Consider the following 24,427-nt stretch of genomic DNA (forward strand, 5'->3'; position numbering starts at 1 on the left):
TATGGAGGCAAAGCTCGCTGGCAAGGCACTGTAGCATCTTCTAAGTTCCCTGCCTCACATCTGTCCAGGTGTGATAGTTAATCTTCGTCTTCAGCTCGACTGGCATTGGAATCCCTCCCCCCCACCCCCGGAGACACTCCTCTGGAATGAAATGCTTCAGAGAGATTTAACGAAGGAGAGAAGGCCCACCCCACAAGCTGGGGCCCACCCCACAAGCTGGGGCCCACCCCACAAGTGGGGTCCCAGACTAAGTTACAAGGGGAAGGCAAGCTGAGAACCAGTTCTCTCTTCTCTGCCCGCTCTGCTCTGCATCCTGACTGAAGAAGCAGTGTCAGGAGCCACCCGAGGCTCTTCCATCGCACCTTCCCCACTGTGAGCCAAACCTTGTTGTGAGCCAGAATCAGCTCCTCCTGCCTTAGGTTATTTCTGCTAGGTGTTTTGTCACAGGAATAAGCTACTCAGTCCGCAGGAACGACTCGCCTGGCTGGCAAGAGAAAGGGGGAAACTGTTCAGCGTAGGATCTCCTTCCTTCTCCTAAACATGGCCAGTCTGCAGGGAGAACGTGCCCGAGTTTGGCCTTGGCATTAAGGAGCTCAATTGCTTGCGTCTGTAAGCCGTAACTCCTGTTCTGACTTTACCACACGAGGAGGCACTGTTTCCCAGGACCGAGGATGTTTACTGTTAGCCTTGCTTGCCCTCCTCTCCAGGGCTGGTCCAGTAGACCGTGACTTCTAGAAAAGATGGGAATGGAATTTGCATATAAAACCCAGAGTGAGTGATGCCTGAGGCCTTGACAGAGCCTGGATTCCAGCTCCGAGCTTGAGAGTGATGCCTGAGGCTGGAGCCTGGATTCCAGCTCCGAGCTTGGTCTTCCACAGAGGGCAAGCGGCCCTGACCTTGGCTGTTGGCTTCCATTCTTTGAACTCTCTTTAGATCGGTTCCCTCATTCATTCCAGCTGTCTGGGCTCAGCAAACCATAGCCCACGGGCCAAATATGTTCTCTTGTCTGGTTTTGTGTTGTTTAATCTCAGTGTAGCACATCTGTTAGAAGGTAAGTTGAGGCACAATAAAAATTTAAAGAGTGTTTTAGAGCAAACAATGAGTCATGGGTTGAGCATCTACAAACCATCCGTGGTTGGGGACCTGGCTGAAGAAGCTCAGGAGAACGGCTTTCACAGGGGGATGCGGAGGGAATACAGAGAAAATATCTGCTTACGGTTGTAAAGCTCTCTTGTTTGGTCTGCCCCACTATAAACTTACTAGTTATATAACTTGAGTTTATTGGCTACTTCCAATTGGTTGAGTTTAATTCTGTTTTTCTTTAATATAGACTTTTTTTTTTTTTACAAGAAACAGCTCAAGCTAAGTTTCACTCCTGTTTGCAAATCAAGCCAGGCTGCAGACACTCTCGAGGCCTGAGCGGCCGGCCCCATCTGTACAGGAAGCTTTTCGGGCCTCATCTCAATTTCGGTTTACTAGAACACAGTCCAGCCCGTCTCCTTCCACACAGGTCGTGGGTGATGCTTACATGTTACTGCAGCTGAGCTAGAACTGATGCAGCCGGGAGGGTCCCCTAAAGGGGCAGAACAGAGATGGAGGGGGCTTCCTGTGTCAACAGGGGCTGGGTAGCTCAACAGCTGCGCCCCGTACACCAAAGGGGCTGAGAGCCTAGCAACATGTCCCAGGCGTCTTAATCTAGAGCAGAAGGCTTAGAAACTCACTGAAGCTGAGTCCACACTGGAAAGCCAAAGAAGATGGAGTCTGCCATCAGCAGGGGACATGGGTGGCAGCAGGGGACAGATGCACTCACTCAGAAGGAAGATGTGAAGGCAGGCAGCATGGCTTTCTCCTCAGGCCTCTTTACTTCTGGGCTGCCTACTGGAAGGTAGGTCTTTGTTCCTCAGACAGTCCTGTCCGAAAATGCCTCACAAACAGTGTAGGCCAAGCCTGAATCCTGCCACCCGATGGTGGGGATTAACGCCACATATACTGAGAGCCACGGTGCTATTTTTTTCTTTTTTGATATTTAATTAATTTATTCAGATTACATGTCAATTGTTTCCCCCTCACTTGTATCCTCCCGTTCCTCCCTCCCTCCCATTTTTACCCTACTCCCCTCCCCTAGGTCTGTGACCGAGGGGGACCTCCTCCCCCACTATATGGTCACAAGCTGTCAAGTCTCATCTTGGTAGCCTGCTTATCCTTTCTCTGAGTGCCACCAGGCCCCCCCACCAAGGGGAAGTGGTCAAATAGGAGCGGGGACTGACTCTGCCACGATGCTGTTTTCTATGTGGAAATATTTACCAACCCAATCACTAGTTGGCCCCTTAGTCCAATGTCCTCCGCTGTTACATAACCAAAACCTATTAACATTCAAGAGAGTTTGCCTCTGGAGTTTGTAGTGTTAGCCTGATGGGGTAACAAGGCAAGCCTGACGCAAAGGCTGGGTGACGTCCCTGCCTTGATCTGCCAGCTCTTTTTGAGAGTGTGGAGACAGATAGTGACAGTTTACTCACAGAAAAACAAACAACTCCCTTAAGGAGCAGCACGAGGCGAAGGCCCTACTGTGTGCTCCCATGTTACAACCTGCACTGGGCAAAAGCAAAAAGGGATATGACCAAAATCCTCAAACAGCGCCCCCTAGCTGCCATGGCCGCCATTCCCCCTGGGGAGATGGAAATACTGCAGCCGACAGTAGGTTTTCAGACTCTGACATTTTAAGGAAAAAAAAAAAAAGATTTCAAGCCTGAAAATGAGATGAAAGGCCAAGATATGATTCCATGTCTGTGCTTTAAGGAAGTTTCTGGAAAGGAAGGGCAAGACTTCGTAGTGTTAGGTACAGAACTGGGCCACAGGAAGCCACTGAGGAAGAATGCAACTGGCAGTTTTTGCTGAGGGAGAGCGGGGGACTCCAGGCCGACTCCTGACTTTGACGCCGGGGAAGGGAAAGCAACCACGCTAGGATGCCGGCAGAAGGCCAGTTGGAGCCGGACTCCATGTCCCGCAGAGGGAAGAGGCAGAGCCTTTCTCCACACAGGCTGCGTGTGTTTAGAGAGCGGGCATGCTGGGTACGTCTACTCAGCTGAGCCAAGCTCCACTCTGAGATGGGGGTGGGGCACGGGTGCCTCCCAGATGGGGTGCTCCTTTCAGTGACGCTGTTCTGAGCAGAGGTGTAGGTCAGTCTCGCTGAGAAGCCACAATCTAGACAATCAGCTGCTGCGGTGACAAGGGCCAGCTTAAGGCAGCAAGGGTTTATTCCAGCTCATTTCAAAGTCCACTGTGGCGAGGACGGCTTGACAGCAGGAGCGACAGTCCAGCTGGTCGCATTGCATCCATATTCTGGAAGCAGAGTGAGCAGGAAGTGGGGCAGAGCTATACAGCCTCAAGGCCTTCCCGCAGTGACTCACTTCCTCCAGCAAGGGCCATCCTCCTGAAGGCTCAACAACCTTCCCAAATGGTGTCACTGGCCAGGGACTGCGTGCTCAAGCTCACGAGCCTATGAGGGGCATCCCACAGCACATCCCAACCACCCTATAAGCCAAAGGCCCAGCACAGGTGCCATCCGTTATGAAGCTGATGAACTGTCGGCCAGGCCTGGCTAATGTGGGAGCAGAGGAGGTAACTCCCGGTTGTCCACGGGACTGGACACTATGACACTTTAGCTCAAAGAGTTAGATTTATATTTAATTTGCAGCACATACACATATGAACAAATTTTTACATTTTTCTCAGATTTGGTTACTTCATTTAGATGAGAAAAACCCCTTCTTATACGATTCTTGTTGGTGGTAAATACAAAGCTACATGAAAACGCCTCATGTCACAGCTAACATTGTATAAAACACACAGAAGTCACTAGATGAGCTTCTTCCTGACAATAAGAGAAGAAAACCTCATAGCCACAAGCCTGAATTTCATTTTAAAAATGTGTCCTAAAGGTCACAGCCCCCTCCAAGCCCCACATCCCTTTGTTTAACCTAGAAAAATAAAAAGGCCAAGACAAACCACAACTGTAGAAACTCCTATATATAACACAGAGTTACCGAATGTCACAGTAAACAGTTTAAAATCCACGAAATGAAACAAAAAGACAGGGCAGCGACAGAACTGTAAATTAAAAAAAAAAAAAAAAAAAAGAGGAGGATGAAGAAGGACGCAGCCTGGCCCAAGTGCCAGGAGGATTGGACTGAATGAATCACAGAAAAGGGAATGAAATGTGTGCTCTCTGCTTACACAACGCACGCTGCACCCTCTGAATCAGAGCCATAGATGCCTCCAAAAAAGGTAAGACAAACTCTGTCTGCCCCCAAGTCAAGGAAGACCGGAGCTCACCGGAGGTGCTCAGGCCGGTGTGCCAGGAGGCAGAGGCAGTGCCACGCTTCCTCTGCGCCTCCCACACAATAAACACCACGTCCTCTGACCTCTGTCTGGAAACCAGACTCCTAGAGACGTGAGGGTAACAAGCAGAGCAGCGGGCATGGGTGAGGGTTTGTGTGCTAGGGTCATTTTAGCCACCCAACAAGACATCTGCAAGAAGGAGCAAAGGGGCAAGCACGCCAGGCCTGAGAGGGTTATTTCCTTCTTTCCCTTTTATTTTCTATCTGATGGGTCTTGTGTACCCCATGCTATCCTCTAACTCACCACGTGACCAACGATGGCCTTGAATTCCTGATGCTTCTGCCTCTGCCTCCTGAGCACTAGGACTGCAGACTTGTGCCACCACGCCCAGTTAACACAGTGCCAGGTATTGAACCCAGAAAGTCACAGGCACTAGACAAGCAATCTACCAATTGAGCCATGTTCTAGTTCCCGGGTGCTGTCTTTGTCAAGGAATGCTGGCTGAATCTCAGTTTGTTCATAAAACTAGACAGCCCAAGACACAGAAGATCCTGCTTAAGATGTGCGCATGCACGCACCAGAGAGCGAGTGGGGAGGCCCCTCCTTACCGTCAGGGTCGTGGTGGGTTGGAAATGGTCACACACTCCGACGCTCTCACCCCTGCCAGCAGCTGTTTTGGTCCCAGCATTCGGTTCTTCCCGTTCCACTCCTCTCCATCTGCAGGCCTGCGAGACAGAAGAGAAAAGCCGCCCGCTGCCCAAACCCCCAGTCAAAATGAGGTCGTACTATAGACCCTGCCGTTCAACGGGATGAAAAGGGGGTGAAGGGTCACTGCCCTAGATCAAGGGTTAAGTTCAAGGCCTAGTACTACGCCAGGCTCTGCCCCCAAGTCACCACCGAGCTTTCCCGTGAAAGCTGGCACGGGCTTGCAGCCGAGTACTCATTATCAGTCTATTTCCTGATAGAACAGAGATGAGCCGGCCCTGGGGCAACGCTCCCGGCTTCTCTCCTGATTTAAGAACTGTGTGTGGCAACCAGGAACTGAGAGTGGTTTGTAGCTAACGACCACAAGGAAACTGAAGCCCACTGAAGCCCACCAGCCCACAATCACAAGGAACAGAGTTACGCCAATGCCATTGTGCCCGGGAGAGCGCCCGGGGCAGCCTCTGCAGACCCACGTCTGATTGGAGCCATGTGGGACCGGAAGCTGGGGGTGCACCGCAGCAGTATCTGTGCCCATCACACGCAGACAGTGCGAGACAATAAAGCAACAAGAGCTATAGTGACATTCATCGTTCCGGCACCTCCAATTATCTCGTGAACGTTGTTCTATAATTATCTGTCCTAGTTAGAGTCACTATTGCTGTATGAAGCACCGTGGCCACCGACAACGTGGAGAGGAAAGGGTTAATTTGGCTTCCATATCCTGAGTCACAGTCCACTGCGGAAAGCCAAGGCAGGAATTCTACCGGGAAGAGCCAACATCAGGAGCCAGTGCAGAGGCCACGGAGGGGTGCTGCTTACTCTTGCTTTGTGTGGGTAGCTCATCTTGCCTTCTTACAAAACCAGGGACCACCAGCCCAAGGGGCGCACCATGCACAGTGGGCTGAGCCCTCCCACATCAGCCACTAATTAGGAAAACGCCCCCCAGCCTTGCTGGAAGCCTGTTCTTATGGAGGCATACTCTGGACTGAGGCGCCCTCCTCTCAGGCCCCACGCGCCACAAGGCCCCATGTGAAGGACTTTACAGAGTCAGAGACCAAATCCTAAACACACGGCGAGCCAAGGGGGAAAAGCTGAGGATGAAGAGAGAGACCTTCAGCGGGATGAAGTGACATGGAAGATGTCGGCTAGAGCCGGGGGTGAAGCTCAAGTTGGCTCCTCAGCAGAGGAGAGAGAGCAGGGGTGGGGGTGGGGGCAAGACAGTGGAGAGAAGAGTAAAGTTCCCCCTAAAATGTCACTCACAGCCTTGTGTTACTGGAAAGGGCGACTGAAGCTGTAAAGGGAGACAGATGTTCTCCTAGTTCCAGCTCAAGTTGAGGTGAGTGTAAGAGGCGTGCAGGGAGCGGAGAGGGAGCTTCATGTATGCATTTCACAACTAAGGAAGAAAAAGCCATGAATTTGAGAGGCGAGGTGCGTGGGAGAGATTGTGGGGGAATGATGTAGGTATATTCTAATTTCAAAAGGTAAAATAAAAATAATTTTTTAAAAAAGAATGAAAACACTTGGGGAGGAAATGTTAGATTCCTAGAGAAATTGTTGCACTCCAAGAAAAATGATGAGCAGTGACATTAAACACATACACACACTCACACACACACTACACACACATACAGACCACCATACACTCACACCACACATACACACACACCACACTCTCATATCACACACACACACACACACACACACACACACACACACACACACACCTAAGAAAGAAGGAGATCTCTTAAGAATTGTAGGCTTAAGAAAAAACAGGAATAAAACAAGAAAGGAACTTAGTAAACAGCAAATTTTAAAAAGCTTTAGTTAATGCAATCTGTATCTACAGGTTCAAAGCATGCTTGAGGTTTTGTGCAGGGTTATGAGCAGCATTCAGAAATGGGTTGAGAAAAGTGCCTGGTGATTCACATACAAGTGGACTTCAGATTGCCCTGTATGCAGTGTGCAGTGTGTGTGTGTGTGTGTGTGTGTGTGTGTGTGTGTGTATTCTGTGTGTATATATGTATATATATATATGTATATATATATGTTTAGCTTGATAAAAAAGAAATCATAGAAGGTTCCTTGGAGAGCACAGATTACAAAACAGTCTCTTATTAATAGTGAAGACAAGAGAAAGCTATGCGCATATTTGATAATTAAAAACACATGCCTATCCTCAAGGTAACAGCTTGAGTATTTGTTATGGTAAAGAGGAAAAAATAATCAAAACCAAGAACAAATGTGAGCCAAGCAGTGGTGCTTCTCCTCAGTGTATGTACACAGCAAGTGACAGGAAGATGACAGGCTGGAGGGCCAGCCTGGGCAGCACGCCTACCCCTGCCCACCCCTATGAAGCAGAGCAGCTACAGCACAAGTGAAACTCAGCATCAATGAGACCCGTCTCTACCCCACCCCACCCACAAAGAGCAGAACCGTCCGGGACCAGCCATCCTTAGTGATAACGCGTTTATCAGAATCCCAGGGAACACCCAGTGGGAGACGACGCACCACGAAAAGCCACTGAAATGGAAAACTGGAGCGTGGGTTGTGTTTCCACAGGACACCACTCATAAAACAATTTAGAAGCACTGGAACTCACAGTGATGTGACAGGGGGCTTCCCAGCCTGGCTCGTGTGAACGCTAAGTCCTTGGTTTCGCCGTTGCAGCTGCCAATGGCCACAGGGCAAATCGCCACCTTTGTGAGCAGCAGCCACTGTGATGACCTAACCCCTGGGAATGCGCACACCAGCACTGTGTCTTGTCTTGTTTTGTTTCCATGAGGATGGACTATGTTTATGATCCAAAGTGTATCAATGACCAAGTGGGCTTTGTGAATGTAAAATGTGCTTCTCTCACAATGCTACAGAAACGCCACTCTGGGTGGAAAATATTTCTGTATGGAAGGAATGAAGGTCATTGTGGAAACCAAACACACCCATGAGCTGTGAAGTAAGCATGGATTACAGCTGCAGACATGATTAGTAAGAATAACTATTTTATGTCTTATCTATTTATTTACTTAGTGCTTAGATCTATAGAACACACTGATCCTGGATTTCCTCTAGGTCTTTCTCATGTTATTTCATCCAAATTTCAATGCTGTGAGGCTTCTGCCACCATTTCCCATCTGCACCATGGGTGAGGTGAGCACACCAAAGCCTGGTGACTCTGACCCTGAGAGCCCCCTCCACAGTGGTCAGACATGCTCCCTTGAAACGAAACATAGAAGTTGAAAACACGTATGAGATTAAATGCATCTCCATTAAGCTCCAATACAACCAGTAATACAATTTCAGTATTTCTACCTTGCAAGTTATGTCAAAAGAGTAAACAGCCATCACTTTCCTAACTGCAAAACAAAGTAACGGCTGGTGTGAGGGGACTGAGTCCTGTTCGAGAATTATGTTGGTGGGTGAAGGTGTTTCTCAGTCAGCAGAGTGCTCTGACTCATCACTCCCCAACACAAAATAATCCTTTAGGAAAGAATATTGCCAATTAAGCAAGTGGTAATATTGGCGACACACACACACACACACACACACACACACACACACACACACACACACGGTGATATCAGCCGTTAAGACCTAATCACAGTTACCTGGCACAAGTACTGGTTCAGTATCTAGGATGAGATAAACCAGCGTGGTGGCACACACCTGTAACCCTAGCACCCATGGGGTGAAAGGTGAAAGGTCATCCTGGGCTACATAGGAAACTTAAGGCCAACCTGGGCTACTGGAAATTGTGTTTCAGTATTGGCACACATGTAATATGTTAATGTCTAACACTAACTACATATATATTACATATACTGTGCAAGTTGAGGGTCTGAGTTCAGATCTCCAACATCCATATAAAAAAGCCAGTGTAACCAAACATCCCTGTAATCCCAGATCTGGAGATGGAGACAGAGATGCTAAAACTGACTGGCTGCCAGCCTGGGAGAAATGGCCAATTCCAGATTGAGAGACTGCGCTCAAAGCAATAATGTAGACAGCAATAGAACAGAACTCGTGATGTCCTCCTTGCCTACAGGTACACACAAACACACACACACACACACACACACACACACACACACACACACACACACACCACTTCCTAAACTGTCATCCATGAGGTCTTAGGAAAAACAGAACTCCATCTGAGATTTTAGTAAAAGCTCCAAAATCAACTTAAACTTTCAACTTGCCACAGAAATCCAGGCCAGTGTGCGCTGTGGCCAGGAGCAGGATGGAAAGGAAAGAGTTAAGCCTGTCTCCCTTGGTAAAGACCAGAGCCCTCCACCCAATCGCCTGCCCAGGCTCAGTCTCCAAAGAGCTGAAGTTGAACTGTGACCAGCGTTTTGTCTGAATCACCACTTGTTTTTAACGAAAGTTGTTTTTTGTTTCATTCAGTTGCCCTTTAAACACTAAACTCTAAGGAGAGTTTGAATTTCAAAAGTAGCCATCACACCAGCTGGGGCCCACAAACACTCTGGCCTCTCCTCTTCGGCCTTTCTTTCCATCTTGAGAGATAATATTTCTGTCAATTCTCATCTCTCCTCGGTTCAAGACTTACCTTTCCATGCCTGGGTTAACCTGTTGCCTTTGTATTTCTAACCAAGCAAAGGATGGTAGGGTGGCTGAGTAAACACAGCACCGTCCCCTTACAGCTGAGGAACTTTCTTCCCTAAGCAGAGTGTGGCTGGTGCTTCACAACCCAAGGATATCAAAGGCAATGGGCGTCCCCAGGTGGACACAGGTGCTGCCCTGGTACCAGCCCAAGAGCTCACTGGAGGATGTCACCAGGGTGACTGCTAGCCACTGCCAGCCTGGTCAGACAGTAAGAAGGGAAGAGAAGAGTCCGCCGGTTTGTTTAGACTTTTTTGGGGAAATATAAATTGTTGAAGACTATTGGTCATGCAGTGAGGGACAGCAAGTGATCAGAAATGGTCCTGGTGATGTTAATCCAGGTTTTGTTGGGCTACCAGCTAGGCATGCAGAGAGACAGCCTGGTTTAATTCTAAGGCCCTTGGTTTTCTTAGCTATAACAAACAAACAAACAAACAAACAAACAAAAAACCAATACATTATTTACAGGGATATTATGAGAATTAAATAGGATTAAGGACTTAATTTGTACAATGTATATGGACACCCCTCATGACTGTAAAAGTAGATGGAACATGCGCCACTTGCCTCTTGAGAAAGAATACAGAAATGCATTAGTTGATTACATTGCACCCCACAAATATGTAAAATACTAATGTGTTACTTTAACAAACCCTGGCAGGGGAGATGGCTCAGTAGGTAAAGTGCTTGTTTCCCAAGCGTGATGACCTGAGTTCATATCCCTAGAGCCTTCATAGCCAGCTGGGTGTGACATCACATGTCTACAATGCCAGCATGGGACAATGGAAACAGGGAGAGTCCCCTGGCACGGAGGCAGTGGGTGTGTGGGGGAGGGGAGACGGGAGTGGCTTGCTAGCCAGCCAGGCTAGCTTATTCAGCAAGCTCTAGGTCCTGTGAAAGACCCCAGTCTCAAACATAAGGTGGAGACTGAGCGGGGGATTACTCGGTGTTGACCTCTGGCTCTCCATGCACGTGCCCCATATGGGAAAGAAATCACATCTTCCAAGATGCATAAATCAACAATTGCTCTAGAATACAAGATTAGGTCTTAAGAATATGCCACAATATTAGAGTAACACCAGAATGACTGAAAAACAGTAGGAAAAATTTAAAACTAAAAAGCATTGCTAAGAGCTGAAATATGAAAAGGTTTAGAAAAGATGAAAGTTGAACAAGTTCTGCATAGTTGGGGTTGGAGGGCCTGAGGAGCATCCTGAAGAATGTTTGGGGACCTGCTGTGTGTGCACACAACATTCCTTATCCACCCACCTATCGATGGACAACTACTTCATGGCTACAAACATGGCTAGGTAGGTCCTTCTAAATGGTGAAGAAGCCAAATATGGTCAGTGAAACACAGGTACAGGGGGCCACGTCTGTGTCCATCAAAATCAAAATGTTGGAAGCACAGGAAAAACCACTGACCGCACCCCAGACAGGCCTGATGAGAGCATCCATCATGTTCTCCTTAGGGCTGGGTAGCCGGCGGCCACGAGATGGCATCAGTTGCTGAAATGAAGCATCAGCTAAGAGTGGAATGCACAGTCAGATGTGGTGACGCACCCCTGAAGCCCAGCACTGGGTACGCAGAGGCAGGGGAGTCATTGTGTCTTCAAGGACAGCACCTTCTACACAGTAACTTGGCATCAGCCAGGCCTACCTAGAGAGACCTTGACTCAAAAAAATCGAATATCCACTAAAGCTACTTTCAGACATTAGGAGGAATCAGAGATAGTCCCAGATTTTAAAAGAATGCATATTTTTTTTTCTTTAGAAGCAAACCCTTCTTTAGAATAAACCCTAAAGGGAGCGTTTTAGACTAAATGCACAGGAACCTCAAGTCCAGTAACATGAAAAGGCAAAGGCACTTGTGAGCAGCGTGCGTGGGCACAGTAAGAGTTTGTTTCCTTCTTTCTTCAGGTTCAGAAAACAACCGCACAGATGTGGAAATTTGGGGGACTCTAACTTACAGGAGTAGAATACATTTGGGGACGACTCCCTAAAAGAGATCTCTGAGGTAAAAAATGCGAGAGGGAAGCAATGACACCAAATGGACACACAAGTTCACATGCCAGCTCATGGTTATCGAGAGTGAGTAGCGAGCTTATGTAACAGATTACATACGCAGTCTGCTCACTGTCCTCACACACCTAATTGGAGAGATAAGATAAAGTCATCACTGTATTAATGTGTTGTTGTTTCTAGCACAGAAATGCTAGTGTAAAGCTGATAGCACACTAAAGTGGGGAAAGAAACCAAGTTACGGAATAGCATGATTTGTAAATCTAGTTAAGATTAAGATCACCTAAAGTTGTGTGAAGTGCGTGTGTGCACACAAGAGGTGTGTGTGTGTGTGTGTGTGTGTGTGTGTGTGTGTGTGTGTGTGCCTGAGCTCACACATGTGTGTGCAAGTACCGACCTGTGCAGACTGTGTGGAGGCCAGAGGCTGCTGCCAGGAGTCTTCCTCTCTCACTGTCCATCAGTTTTTGACATGAGGCCTCTCACTGAGCCAGGACTTACAAATGTACCCTGACCAGACGCCCGGCGAGCCCCAGGGATCTTCCGGTCTTTGCCTCTCCGTGGGTTCCCGTCATACACTGCTGTGCTCAGCTCTCACACCTGGGTGCTGGCGCTCAACCTCCAGGCCCTGCTTAGTCAGCAAACACCTACCTCCGTCCTCTCCCAACCCCATGTCAGTGTACAGCTTAAGGCAATCTGCAGGGACAGATACATCCTGCGGGTGCTAGGCCAAGCACTAAGAAAATAACTCTTAACGTACAGCTTAAGAACCAATAAAATGTAACGTAACAGTGTCACGGCAAGAAGAAAAAGCACTTAATGCAAGAGATTCAGGAAAACGACGGACAGAGGAACAAAACACAAGTGGTATCGAAAAGTAACAGAACAGCAGATACTGATGTAATCATGTCAACATCAGTGTCAAACACAAATCCATGACAAGGCAGGGGCTGCTGTCTTCCACACACCTGTGCACATGCAGGCACGCACGCACATACCTCCACATGTGCACACACACACATACACACCTCTGTATGTGCTCACACACTACACACACACACATACACACACACACACACACACACACACACACACACCTCTGCATGGGCACACACACACACACACACTCTCACATGCACTCCTCTGCATGTGCACACACTATACACACACACACACTCACACACCTCTGTATGTACACACACACACACACTCTCACACACATACCTCTGCATGGGCACACACTACACACACACACACACACACACACACACTCTCTCTCTCTCACACACACACGTCTGCATGGGCACACACTCCACACACATGCACAAACTTATGTTGTCTTCACAGGCAGTCCTTCTGGTCATATTGCTACAGCTGAATTTCCCGTCTTCATGAGACAGCAAGCACATCAGACGAAGGCTGGCACGTGCCCAGCGACCTTGTTAGATCCCCAGAACTCACAGTAAAGGAAAGAACTTCTGAAAGTTGTCCTTTGGTCCCCGTATGCACACCATGACATGTGCCCCAGAAATAATAGTAGATGACTCTATTGTCAGATGAGGTCTCGCTGTTTATTGGGGTAAAGACTTCAACACGTGAGCTTTTGGGTGGGAGAAGCGAGTCTAACCATAACTATTGCTTTCTTTATTGTTGTCCCCAAAGCACAAAGTGGAGGTCCATCAGCACAAAGTGGAGCAGCCATTGGCTGCAGGCAAAGCTAGCGAGGCTTCGGTGACTGGAAAGCAGCAGAGCCCTGGCCTTCCATGCTGAAGGGCGACTTCCTTTCCTGCGTCTTTCATCTTCTCCCGTCTTTCCACAAAGCACTCTGTTGGAGACACCACAAACCAAGGAGGTCCACGGTTAGAGGAGAGCCCCGGCCCAGGGCAGGACCCAGGGCACTTCTCCTGAGTCATCTTGGTAAAGGCTGGCCCTAATTCTATTTGTATATGGCTCAACCTCAAACACCAGCTATAGATGAGCACTTTAATTTAGGGCAGCGAGTGGCATTTGTGGTCATCCTCCCCTGGAGAAACCGGAATCTGCTGTTTTCTGGCAAACAGACAGCTTAGAGTGTGTGCCTTTACTTAAAGGGTTTCCTTAGGAAGGGTGAATGGTGCCTTTCAGAAGTGACGGCGCAGTTGGAAATTGTAAGCAAATCTCAGTATATGAAGAAAACCAAAGATACAGCTTATGCTGTCGGCTTATGAATATGTATGGCTCTCTGCTGCGGCCATCTCTCAGCCACAAAATCACAGCGAATTAGAATGTTTTTCCTGGGGAAAAGGGCCCATGGTTGTGAGAAGAAAACACAAAGTCCCGGTGCTGTTGCTTGTAAACCCACTCCTTCTTTATAAATGAGCTGAGGAGCCGAGCAAAAGCTGCAGATTCGCGCAGTGAATTCAGACAGATTTGAATTTCAGATCTGCCCCGGTGGCCAACACATGAGATGTCTGTATTCAGGGAGAGCTTTTTTTCCATCTTTTTTTTGGCAAGAATACCGACTGTTGGATTATTTGCTTTGCATATTTTTTATACTTGGAGCAGCATATATAGAATATCTTTAAACAGATATGCATTTATCTTCAAAGAATGAAGTACTCACAGTGCTGGATAGAAGTGTAAGGAACAGCCCAGCTCTCAGCCCCTCCCAGCTGTTAGTAAAGATCTGGGAGATTTTCTCTGTCCTGTTTCCACTGCACTGGCAGCATAAAGAAACATATATACTCTTTCCCCAAATGGGACTTCTCAAGGCAAGCGTTCCTGGAATTTGTTTTCCTGCCCAGAGGCCAAGCTACCAAATCCGTTTCCCACACTGTACACCTCTTACATGTTACACAGATTCAGGGTGGGCCTGGCTGGAAAGAACACAGACTCTGGGCTCAGAGGATCTGGCTAGAATTGAGAGCTTTCATTTCTCAACAGCTAACTGAACACATGGTTTCATTGCCTGCCTGACCTGCTTTCTTTACATCGTGTGTGTGTGTGTGTGTGTGTGTGTGTGTGTGTGTGTGTCTGTGTGTGTGTCTGTCTGTATGTCCATGTGTCTATGTATAAACATGGATTTGTGTAGTAAGAATTTTTGTTTCTTTAAAAAGCATAGAAATGTGATGCGAATATATGTTTTCTGAATGTGAGGGATATCGGGCTGCTTCGGATTGTCCACAGCAGTTAATTACAATTTGTCTTGTGCTCTGGCGGAGGTGTGACTTTGCCAGATGAAGACAGTTTACATTTGGAATTCTGGGGACTCTTGGGAGGGTATAAACTTGAGAGCCCCGAGTGGGACTGTGGTGGCTTCTGCTGCTGCTCCCTGGGCTGCTTCTGCCACTGTGGTCGGTTGCTGCTTGTTGCTCTTGCTGTTGCTGGACTGCTGGTTGCTGGTTGAAGATATCCTAACAAAGAAGATCAAAATTTCCCCATCCCCTCCTAATCAGCAGGAAGTAGTCTGTGATGTCAACACCCCATTTCCCCTCTGTCTTTTTCTCCTACCTAATGTTGGAGGGCTGGAAGGGATAGGGGGAGTGTAGGGAGGTAGGAAAAAGAATCAACAAGGCAGCCAAAATGTCTGACTACATAATTGTGAACAGGTGTACACATATGGAGGCCAGAGGTCCATGGCAGGTGTCTCCCTTGGTAATTCTCTATTTTTTGAGATAGCATCTCTCACTAAAGCTGTAATTCACCAGGTTTATCAGAGAGTCTGGCCATCAAGGCCTCAAGATTGCCCGTCTCTGCCTCCCTCTCACCGGGACTGCAGGCGTGCGCCCACCCGTGGGAGCTTCACGCCCTCACTTTACTGGCCAAGTCGTCCCTTTCACCCTTGGTTTCCTTCTAAAGTGAAGTGGCTTCTGTGAGTGTTTGAGAGAGGAACAGCAACTACGAAATGTGTCTCAGGGGAAGGACACAGCACAAGAGGGGGCAAACAAATACCCACCAGGGAAGGAGACAGAGAAGGCGGACATTGTGCTTTTGGAGAAATGTGGTGCAGAGGCCCCACAGCCAGTCACCAGAGCAATATCCGCAGTAACTGTGCACCCCAGGGCACCGCCTACAGCCCCATGATGGACCTCACTTGTTCTGCTCAGGAGGCCTAAGGAGGGGCCACCACTATCTCCATCATGTTGAGGCCAAGTCAAGTAATTTATTCAAAGCCGCAGAACATATACAGTGTGGAGCCAGGAATGGAAATTGGGTCTGTCTGATTCCAAAGCCTGTGGTTTCCTGTTACAGCAAACTGTGTCAAGTAATACTATCAACAGTGATAATAATAAACGTCTTGACCCTGTCAAGTCCTAGGGGAAGCTGGCTGTGCTCCTAAAGCCTGCTCCCAGAGGTCAGCCTTTTCCACTCAGGCTTGCTCCTCGCCCCAGTGTGTCTACCCTAACGCAGGTGACTGTCAGGTCTCAGGCTGGCTTCCCCAGTGCCCAGCCTGACCCTTTCTTCCCCTCCCCGGCCTGCTTAGAACTGGGAGTCTCCTTTCTGCACCCACCCCCAGCCTCACCAGGCTCACAGAATGCCCACGTTGCCAATGTTGGGTCTTCACGCTGCCATGTTAACCTGGAAAACTAAGACAGGGGGAGGCTTGGTCCAGAGAATGGAGTTTTCAGTCAACTCACTCACTCTGCTGCTTGAAATATCAGCACCTTTGGGAGACCTGTCATGGGCACCCAGCTTGGGTTAGCGGCTTAGAGGCCTCCTTGCATGAGGGTCACCAGACTCCCAGGATATCTGCTCCACGCTGTTATGCCATTGGTGATGACTTCTGTTGGGTTTGACTTATGCACATCAGTCTGTTTTTAAAGAGTGTGCATCTTGTGGCCATGAGCCCATAGGTTATTATGTGACCTCCATCCCATAGCGGGAGCTCCATAAGCACTTCTTTAGTAAATGATTTGGTTGTGCAGATCATGGGGTGAATCCATGTTGCACAAGGAAAGCACAATCGACAGTGTGACTAAGGCCTGGACGAGCTCACTCAGCTCTGACCTGCGAGTCAGTGAATTTATCTTAAGACAGTTTCTGCGGCTGACGCTGACTACATCTGAAATGGAGATAATAACACATTATCAACAGGACTTTTAAAAGCAACAATAACCAAAAAGTTAAACACTGAGTTAAGTTTTTCTTCCAAAAGTTGTGATGCCTTAGATTATTCAGCATCACGCAAATGCTGTTTCAATCGTGACTGCTCTTGGCTTAATTTGAAGAAATGTCCAATTTGTTATCATTTGTTTCTTTCCCTTTACTGTCTTAGGACCTCTTAGAGAACTAACGCCTGTCTTCCACATTTTCCAAGTAATAGATACAACATTACCCAAAGTTTATTCAAACTTATCTGAACCTTTCGGGGCTAGAAATTAGGTGGGAACTGTTTTCTTCATGAGATTTCTAGTGCTTTTTGGCTTGGAAATGACTGGAAATGAAACAAGAATAGCTTTTCTTGCGGTATTTTGGTTTCTCCTCCCAACCCAAACCAGGAAGTTCAGAGATGCACAAAAATTAAAGGAAAGGGGAAAAGTTAACTCGACTTTTTGAACTTCATACATGACTTCGGTTCGATTTCAGTTTGAGGCAAAGGTTCAGCTGAGAGCTTGTTGTATCCAACCCACTTGGCCCTTCCACTGAAGTGACTGCTAGATGCGTATGTGTAAGGAAAAGGGGCACTGACTGTCTGTAGGGCCAATGTGTCGGATGAATGATCTGTGGGAACGCTGTGCTACCGGAGGCCACAGGATGGCACAAGGCATGCAGAGGGCACACGCACAGCTAAGTCCGTCTCTGTATTTGTCTGTCTGTCTCATGGGGTCTATCTACCCATTACATCTGAACAACTGCTTATACCAATCCTTTATTTACCTGTCGCCTACTGACCATCGATCTGTAGCTCGCATCTGCCCATCATCCTTCTCCGTCACCTATCGTCATGCGTAGCTATCACCTCTATCTACCTATTGATCATCTATCCTTTATCTATCACATCTGGCCAGCTGACATCTGTCAGCTAACTCTGCCTGTCCATCTTCTATCATCTATTTGTACCTCTGTCTGCTATCTATCCATCCATCTATCTATCTATCTATCCATCTATCTATCTATCCATCCATCCGCCCGTCTGTCTGTCTGTCCGTCCGTCCGTCCGTCCATCCGTCCGTCCATCCGTCCATCCATCTATCTATCCATCCATCCATCCGTCCATCCATCTATCTATCCATCCATCCATCCATCTATCTATCTATCCATCCATCCATCCATCCATCCATCCATCTATCTATCTACCCATCCATCATCTATCTATCTATCTATCCATCCATCTATCTATCTATCTATCTATCTATCCATCTATCTATCATGTATTTATCTATCATCTATCATCTCTATATTAATCTATCATCTTCCCCTACATATAGTAGATACTATAATTGTACCTCTAACACTACGACTGCTGTCTAGCCTGAGTTTCTGATTTCACTCTTTCTTTGGGATATATAAGATTCCTGTGCGGAGCCAAAATCTGGGTGCTCTGCTGATTTGGTTGGCTAAAGTCAATCCAGAATCTGGTGGGAATTCATGCCTATGCGGTGAAGGAACAAGAGCCAGGTTCTGTGCACACACAGTGAAGATAAGAGCCATAGGATTTTACAGATGGTAGGGAAACCAAGTCCACGGTAAACTGTGGGTTTACACTCACAGGCACTCACAGCTGTTCAAGTCGTGAGTCTTGTTTGAAGGCCTGAGAAGCATCTTTAGCTTAAGCATACTACCTGCTACGTGGCTGGGGAAGAGCTTATTTACCCGGTGAATGGCAGGAGAAGTAAGCTGCTATTCTCTTAGTCTCTGTCTCACAATCTTAGCACTGGAGAGGCTGAAGCAGAAGGACTGACATGAGTTTGAAGCCAGCCTGGGTGGCCACACAGTGAGTGACTCCCAAGCCAGCCTGGGCTACTGTTAGGAGGCTCACCTCCCAGCGACTTGGTGGCCTGGGTCAGACCTGTCTGCATATAATGATATTTCAATAAGAAGCGTGTCTCTGACATACGCATCTTCACCACATTTTAATATCTTGTGAAGGTTTGGTAATGACGGTCCATCCTTGCCCAGCACTGTAGCCGCTCCACCCAGAAGCCTGCTCAGCTCACTGTGTGTGCTGTCATGTCTGGCACGTTGATCCCGGGTATAGCCCTGAGGTCATCAGGCGATGGAGGTTTCTAGTGTACTTCAGTGTCAACACTGTGCTTCGTGTGACACATCCCTAGGCACACTGTTTTGTAAAACATGCTAATAACTGGTTTGGGTGAATATGGTAAATGTGTATTTTTACCTATCTATCTGTTTAAATGTTAAATAGCTACACAGTATCTATCCACCAAAACTCTCAGGATAAGCAGTGACAGAGGTTTTAGTGATATTCTGAGGTGTTTGTGTGTTTACTGTAGGAGGCTCAGCGGCCGTCAGTGTACTGTTGACATGTGGTCGGTTAGCAGCATCAATCGTCTTCTCTTTGAGTATATTAGAACAATTATATCCAATATAATATACCTAATTAACCTGGCAAAAAAGCCACAGCAGCGCCACGTAGAGAGAGAAATGAAGGCACTGGTAGGCAGACCTCAGCCAGTCATTTCTAGCTACTGTACTGTAGGGTTTGGGGCTGTCTCAGGACACACAGAGTGAGCCCGAGATCACAGCAGAGGCTCTCTTGGCTATGGCGGGGGTGGACAAGCACAGGCCAACTCTTTGTTTCTTGGAGGCTTAGGTTCCTTCTTGGTGGCCGTGCTTCTACGCTAGCTGTGCCTCTCTGAAGGGGACAGGAGGGCCTCCTGTAGAACTGCCTTCAGAGCCAGGCGAGCCGGATGCCAGGTTTTTCAAGGAAAGTGGATTTCCCTTGTGTGTTCTGGCTTACGAAATCTGTCTCATTCATTTTAGGAATAAAATTGTCTCACCTTCTAAACAGCAGAATAGGCCAAGCTCAATAGTCAAAGGCTTGTTCCTCTGGGTATTTATGAACACCTTGAGAAGGGAGCTGGGTGGGAAACATGGATGTACGAATGAAGAAGAAGGAGGCTGGCCATCTTCCTGCCTGCAGCGGGCCCCTCATCCGTCCACTGCTTGCTTCACAAATATCATTTTCTTTAGGATTCAATGTGTTGGTAGGGTAACTTAATGTAAGACATCTTTATTCCAAATGGAAGCAAACAACCAATGCCTCCACCCATGTAATGTCTCAAGATCAGGCTAGGGACATGGGCCAGTCAATAAGGTGCCCACAGTTCAAGCTCAAGGACCAGAGTTCAATTCCCAGGGCCCCCATTAGATATATGGATGGGGAGCTGTGCCCTTGCAGTGGTAGGATGGACCCTGGACACTCTCTGTCCAGCTAGCCGAGCCTACCTGATGACATTCTAAGCCACTGAGCCATCTTAAACCATCTTAAACAACAAGTAGATGGTGCCTGAGGAAGGACATTTGATGCTGTCTTCTGACCTCACACACAGGCAGGCAGAGATGTGTAGGAGAAGGAGGTTTGAGTTTTGGAGGCAGGCATGTTCTTGGGGAACCTAACTACATCACTGTGAGTTTCCAACACTGGCTGTTTGTGCTTAAAACCAGCCAGGAGCACCACTGCTCTCCCTTCGTGTTTCTGTACACGCACATATCATTTGCTTGCATAGTCCTATGATCTGTGTTTGTATACACGCAAAGGATCCTCAGAGTGGACGTGTAGCAGTTTCTAAATAGTGATCTGCAGTAACAAAAGATGCCAAAATGCCAGAACTTAATAAGGACAGAAACATGAGGATTATATGAAAGCAAAGACACCATCATAGATAGAAGTGTAGTCTTTCAGTGCGTATCTTCTGCTGGGTGAAGTCAATGCATCTGTTATTTTTTTTCATTTTTTTTAATGGAAAGAATCAGATGACAATCTTTTCTCTTTGTTGATGTGATAATTGTCCCCATACCCAACAACTATGCAGTGGTGTTTCCAGAGCACCGAGGGAAAGGTGTTTTAAGAGAACTGTGCTGAAAGGTTGTAATGGATTTTAACGCTGTTTTGGAAGCCCAGAACCACATCCTTTGTCTGACAAAATACAGATCGTGGGGCTACAACAGAACCGCTGCTTACTTACTTGCTTGTTTTGCTTTGCTGTTCTGGAGATTCCACCCAGGGCCTGGGAAATACTAGCCAAGCACTCAGCCACCAGCTCCCCTCTAGGCCCCCGGCAGTACTTCATAGGCAGCAAGTTCCTTGAAGACAAAGACACTGTTACCCCAAGACTCAGGAAGGTCAAGGCCACTCTCTGCTGCTACACAGCCATCTTGGACTACATGAGATTCTGTCTCAAAAACAAACAAGCCACTAATACATACTGTTGGGAGCAAGCAAAAGAGACTTATTGTAAGTCCTACCATTTTGTTTTCAGACTCCATTTAATAATAGGGAGAAACTAAGTTGAAGGTCCCAGAACCTAGGGGAGCTGGGGATTCCCAATAGCTGAACAGTTTCTGTTGTAAGGAAACAGTTGTCTGGGTCCAGACATCTGAGGGACTGACAGCTTCTCCATCCTGCTGGCAGAACCAAACAAGTTCGTGTTCCCAGCCCAGGGACCTACTCCTATCCTGACTGATGGAAACGCCCTTGCTCAGCGCCTTCTGTTAAAATATGATTGGACAGTGCCACAGCCCACCCCGCTGCCCTTGCTCAGGGCCACAGCCCACCCCGCTGCCCTTGCTACAGTGCCATAGCCCACCCCGCTGCCCTTGCTCAGGGCCACAGCCCACCCCGTTCCCCTTGCTCAGGGCCACAGCCCACCCCGCTGCCCTTGCTCAGGGCCACAGCCCACCCCGTTCCCCTTGCTCAGGGCCACAGCCCACCCCACTGCCCTTGCTCAGGGCCACAGCCCACCCCGCTGCCCTTGCTCAGGGCCACAGCCCACCCCGCTGCCCTTGCTCAGGGTCACAGCCCACCCCGCTGCCCTTGCTCAGGGCCACAGCCCACCCCGCTGCCCTTGCTCAGGGCCACAGCCCACCCCGCTGCCCTTGCTCAGGGCCACAGCCCACCCCGCTGCCCTTACTCAGGGCCACAGCCCACCCCGCTGCCCTTGCTCAGGGCCACAGCCCACCACGCTGCCCTTGCTACAGTGCCGCAGCCCACCACGCTGCCCTTGCTACAGTGCCGCAGCCCACCACGCTGCCCTTGCTACAGTGCCGCAGCCCACCACGCTGCCCTTGCTACAGTGCCGCAGCCCACCACGCTGCCCTTGCTACAGTGCCGCAGCCCACCACGCTGCCCTTGCTACAGTGCCGCAGCCCACCACGCTGCCCTTGCTACAGTGCCACAGCCCACCCCGTTCTCCTTGCTCAGTGCCACAGCCCACCCCGCTGCCCTTGCTCAGGGCCACAGCCCACCCCGCTGCCCTTGCTCAGGGCCACAGCCCACCCCGCTGCCCTTGCTCAGGGCCACAGCCCACCCCGCTGCCCTTGCTACAGTGCCACAGCCCACCCCGCTGCCCTTGCTCAGTGCCATAGTCCACCCTGTTCCCCTTGCTACAGTGCCACAGCCCACCCCGCTGCCCTCACTTTATGGTTTCATCCTTTAAATGTGCTGTTCATCGTCCCTTCAGGGTCGCAATTCAGCTCCACAGTTCAGGTCTATTCTGAGGCCCTGATCGATCAGTAGCCGCTTGATTATAATACACTTTTGTACCCTGCATGGACCCAGGGTTTGAGTTACGTTGGGATTTAAGTGGACCCCACAACAACATGGAATAGGCGACCTACCTTCAAATCACAGAGGTGGAAGAGGCCAGAGGGGTTGAGGAGCCTCTCCTTAACTGTCCAGTCTGCGTCACCTCACAGGGAAACATTTAACTTTGCCTCATTTGTAAACAGATTCAAGCAACGCCTTTTCAGAGTTGTGGTCTCTGCTGCAGACACCAATGCTTCCTGACACCTTCTCCATTCTCCCCGTGTTCCCTCTAAAACTAGTTACTGAGCAGCTAAGTCCTAACCACGCAGCACGCAGAACCACAAACCCCTGAACAGAGGGCTAGTGTGACAAAGTGTTCCTGGGCAGGATTTGCAAAATCAATCTCATCTGATCATTACATCTGTTTTCCAACACGACTGCACCACATCTGAAGCCTTTAGTCTGGAAGGAGGAAGGCCTCCTTCATACGGGAACTCAGTGTCCCATGTCTCAGGAAAGCCGGCATGTTGTCCCTCACTGCCGGCATCTGGCCAGCCCCATGCTCTGACATTGTTGAAGGCAGTGAGGCATCACATGGGGTGCGTTGCCGCATCCAAGTGTGTGCTTGCTTTAGACCTACGTGGGCTATGTTGGTGTTTCTCTTTACAACAGTCACATATTTATTGGCCCACAACACTCACAGAGGGTCAAAACGCCTCAGAAGTCCCAGCAAGTTGCAGTTATATTGTTTTTTAGGGGACACTAACAAGAGCCTGGGATGCATTCCAAAAATACCAGGTTATCTCCAGAACACTAAGTCTCACTGAGGACCAGCTCTCACCGCACTGGGAGGAACTATACAAGCTGCCCAGGAGAAACGCTGGAATGCTGACGGGCCACAGTACCAGAGCTATAGGATATGCCATCCGGTGCAGTGGCGACACTTACGTCTTGGGGTTAATGAAGAGCCACCTGGACTTACAGCCCACTCTCTAGCAGGGAACGCACACCTGGCCAACTTCGCTGACCACCAGGGGCTGGTGAGGCCATGGAACCCAGAGAATGACATCACCGTCTGCTTTCTAAGCCAAGGTCAGTTCTACCTGCACTTTAAGTACATATTCTTATACCCCCAGGTAAGTACAGCTCTCGCCCCTCACGGAAGGAGCATCTTTTTTTATAACAGACTGGGATCATTACAGAAAAGCCAAAACCGCTCAAAACACAGAGAGCAACTGTCGATGAAGACCCTTCCCCCACTAACACATCCCCAACACATCTAAGGCCCAAGCGACATCCTGCAAGAGGGAACAGGAAGGTTGTGACACACAGAGGACGTATGCAGACCTCTGAGGAGGGAGGACAACAAGGGAGGACAACAAGGGAGGACAACAAGGGACAGTGTGGAGGAGGGGCAGGTCGGGGAGAAGCTGGGAGTTGGGAGAGAAGTGGGAGTGAATTTGATCGGGGTACTATGTCTGAAAATCACAAATAATTCATAAATTAATACTTTTCAAAAACTCCAGAACTAATTCCTGAGCATGCCAAATGATCTAGAGAAGTTTGCAGATGCTCACAGAAGACACAACAGGCACCACTCACTGTGGACTAAGGGCGTAGGTACCTGTGACTGTGACCGGTGACTGACAGGCTGGGGCAGCACTGCCGTCACCTCCTCCCCCTCTGGGTTTGATCCTTGTTATCCAAACCCTGTGGACCACTTTCCCTGTCCTCTGCTCACTCTTCTATCCCATCAACAGCAGGCAAGGCCCGCCTTCTCTGTCCCAGCACAGCTCACAAGTGGCAGCTCATCCCTGGGGTCTGCACCACTATGACGCCCAGGAATCACCGTAGAACCACTCAGTCAGGAGTGGCAGGAGAGGCCATCACAGTCACCCTAGGTCCTTGGCAGAACTGTCATGAAGTGTGCAGCCTCGGGGCCTTCCGTGAAGATGCTTGGTTACGGCTCTCTGGGGGAAGTCGGTTGGAGTGAGTGTTTGTTTCTGCTGCGTGGAGTGCACTGCCCTTCGCAGGACACGGCAGGCGTGTGGAGAGGCTTAG

General features: G+C 48.8%; 1 long non-coding RNA gene across 3 annotated transcripts; it reads right to left on the bottom strand.

Moving 5' to 3' along the window:
* Positions 1-207: 207 nt before the first annotated feature.
* LOC311588297 lies at positions 208-22,734 on the bottom strand. 3 transcript variants are annotated; one of them, XR_014776140.1, is made up of 3 exons: positions 22,459-22,734; positions 4,947-5,063; positions 208-3,339 (listed from the first exon to the last, which is right to left on the bottom strand). It is a non-coding gene; the product is annotated as an uncharacterized lncRNA (long non-coding RNA). The 3 variants fall into 3 exon arrangements; XR_014776141.1 differs by having other exon boundaries at positions 4,947-5,091; XR_014776142.1 differs by lacking the exon at positions 22,459-22,734 and adding an exon at positions 7,643-7,841 and having other exon boundaries at positions 4,947-5,091.
* Between the last annotated feature and the right edge of the window lie 1,693 nt (positions 22,735-24,427).

This window comes from Acomys minous (assembly GCF_964271855.1).
Source record: "Acomys minous genome assembly, chromosome: 17".
Classification (NCBI taxonomy): Eukaryota; Metazoa; Chordata; class Mammalia; order Rodentia; family Muridae; genus Acomys; species Acomys minous.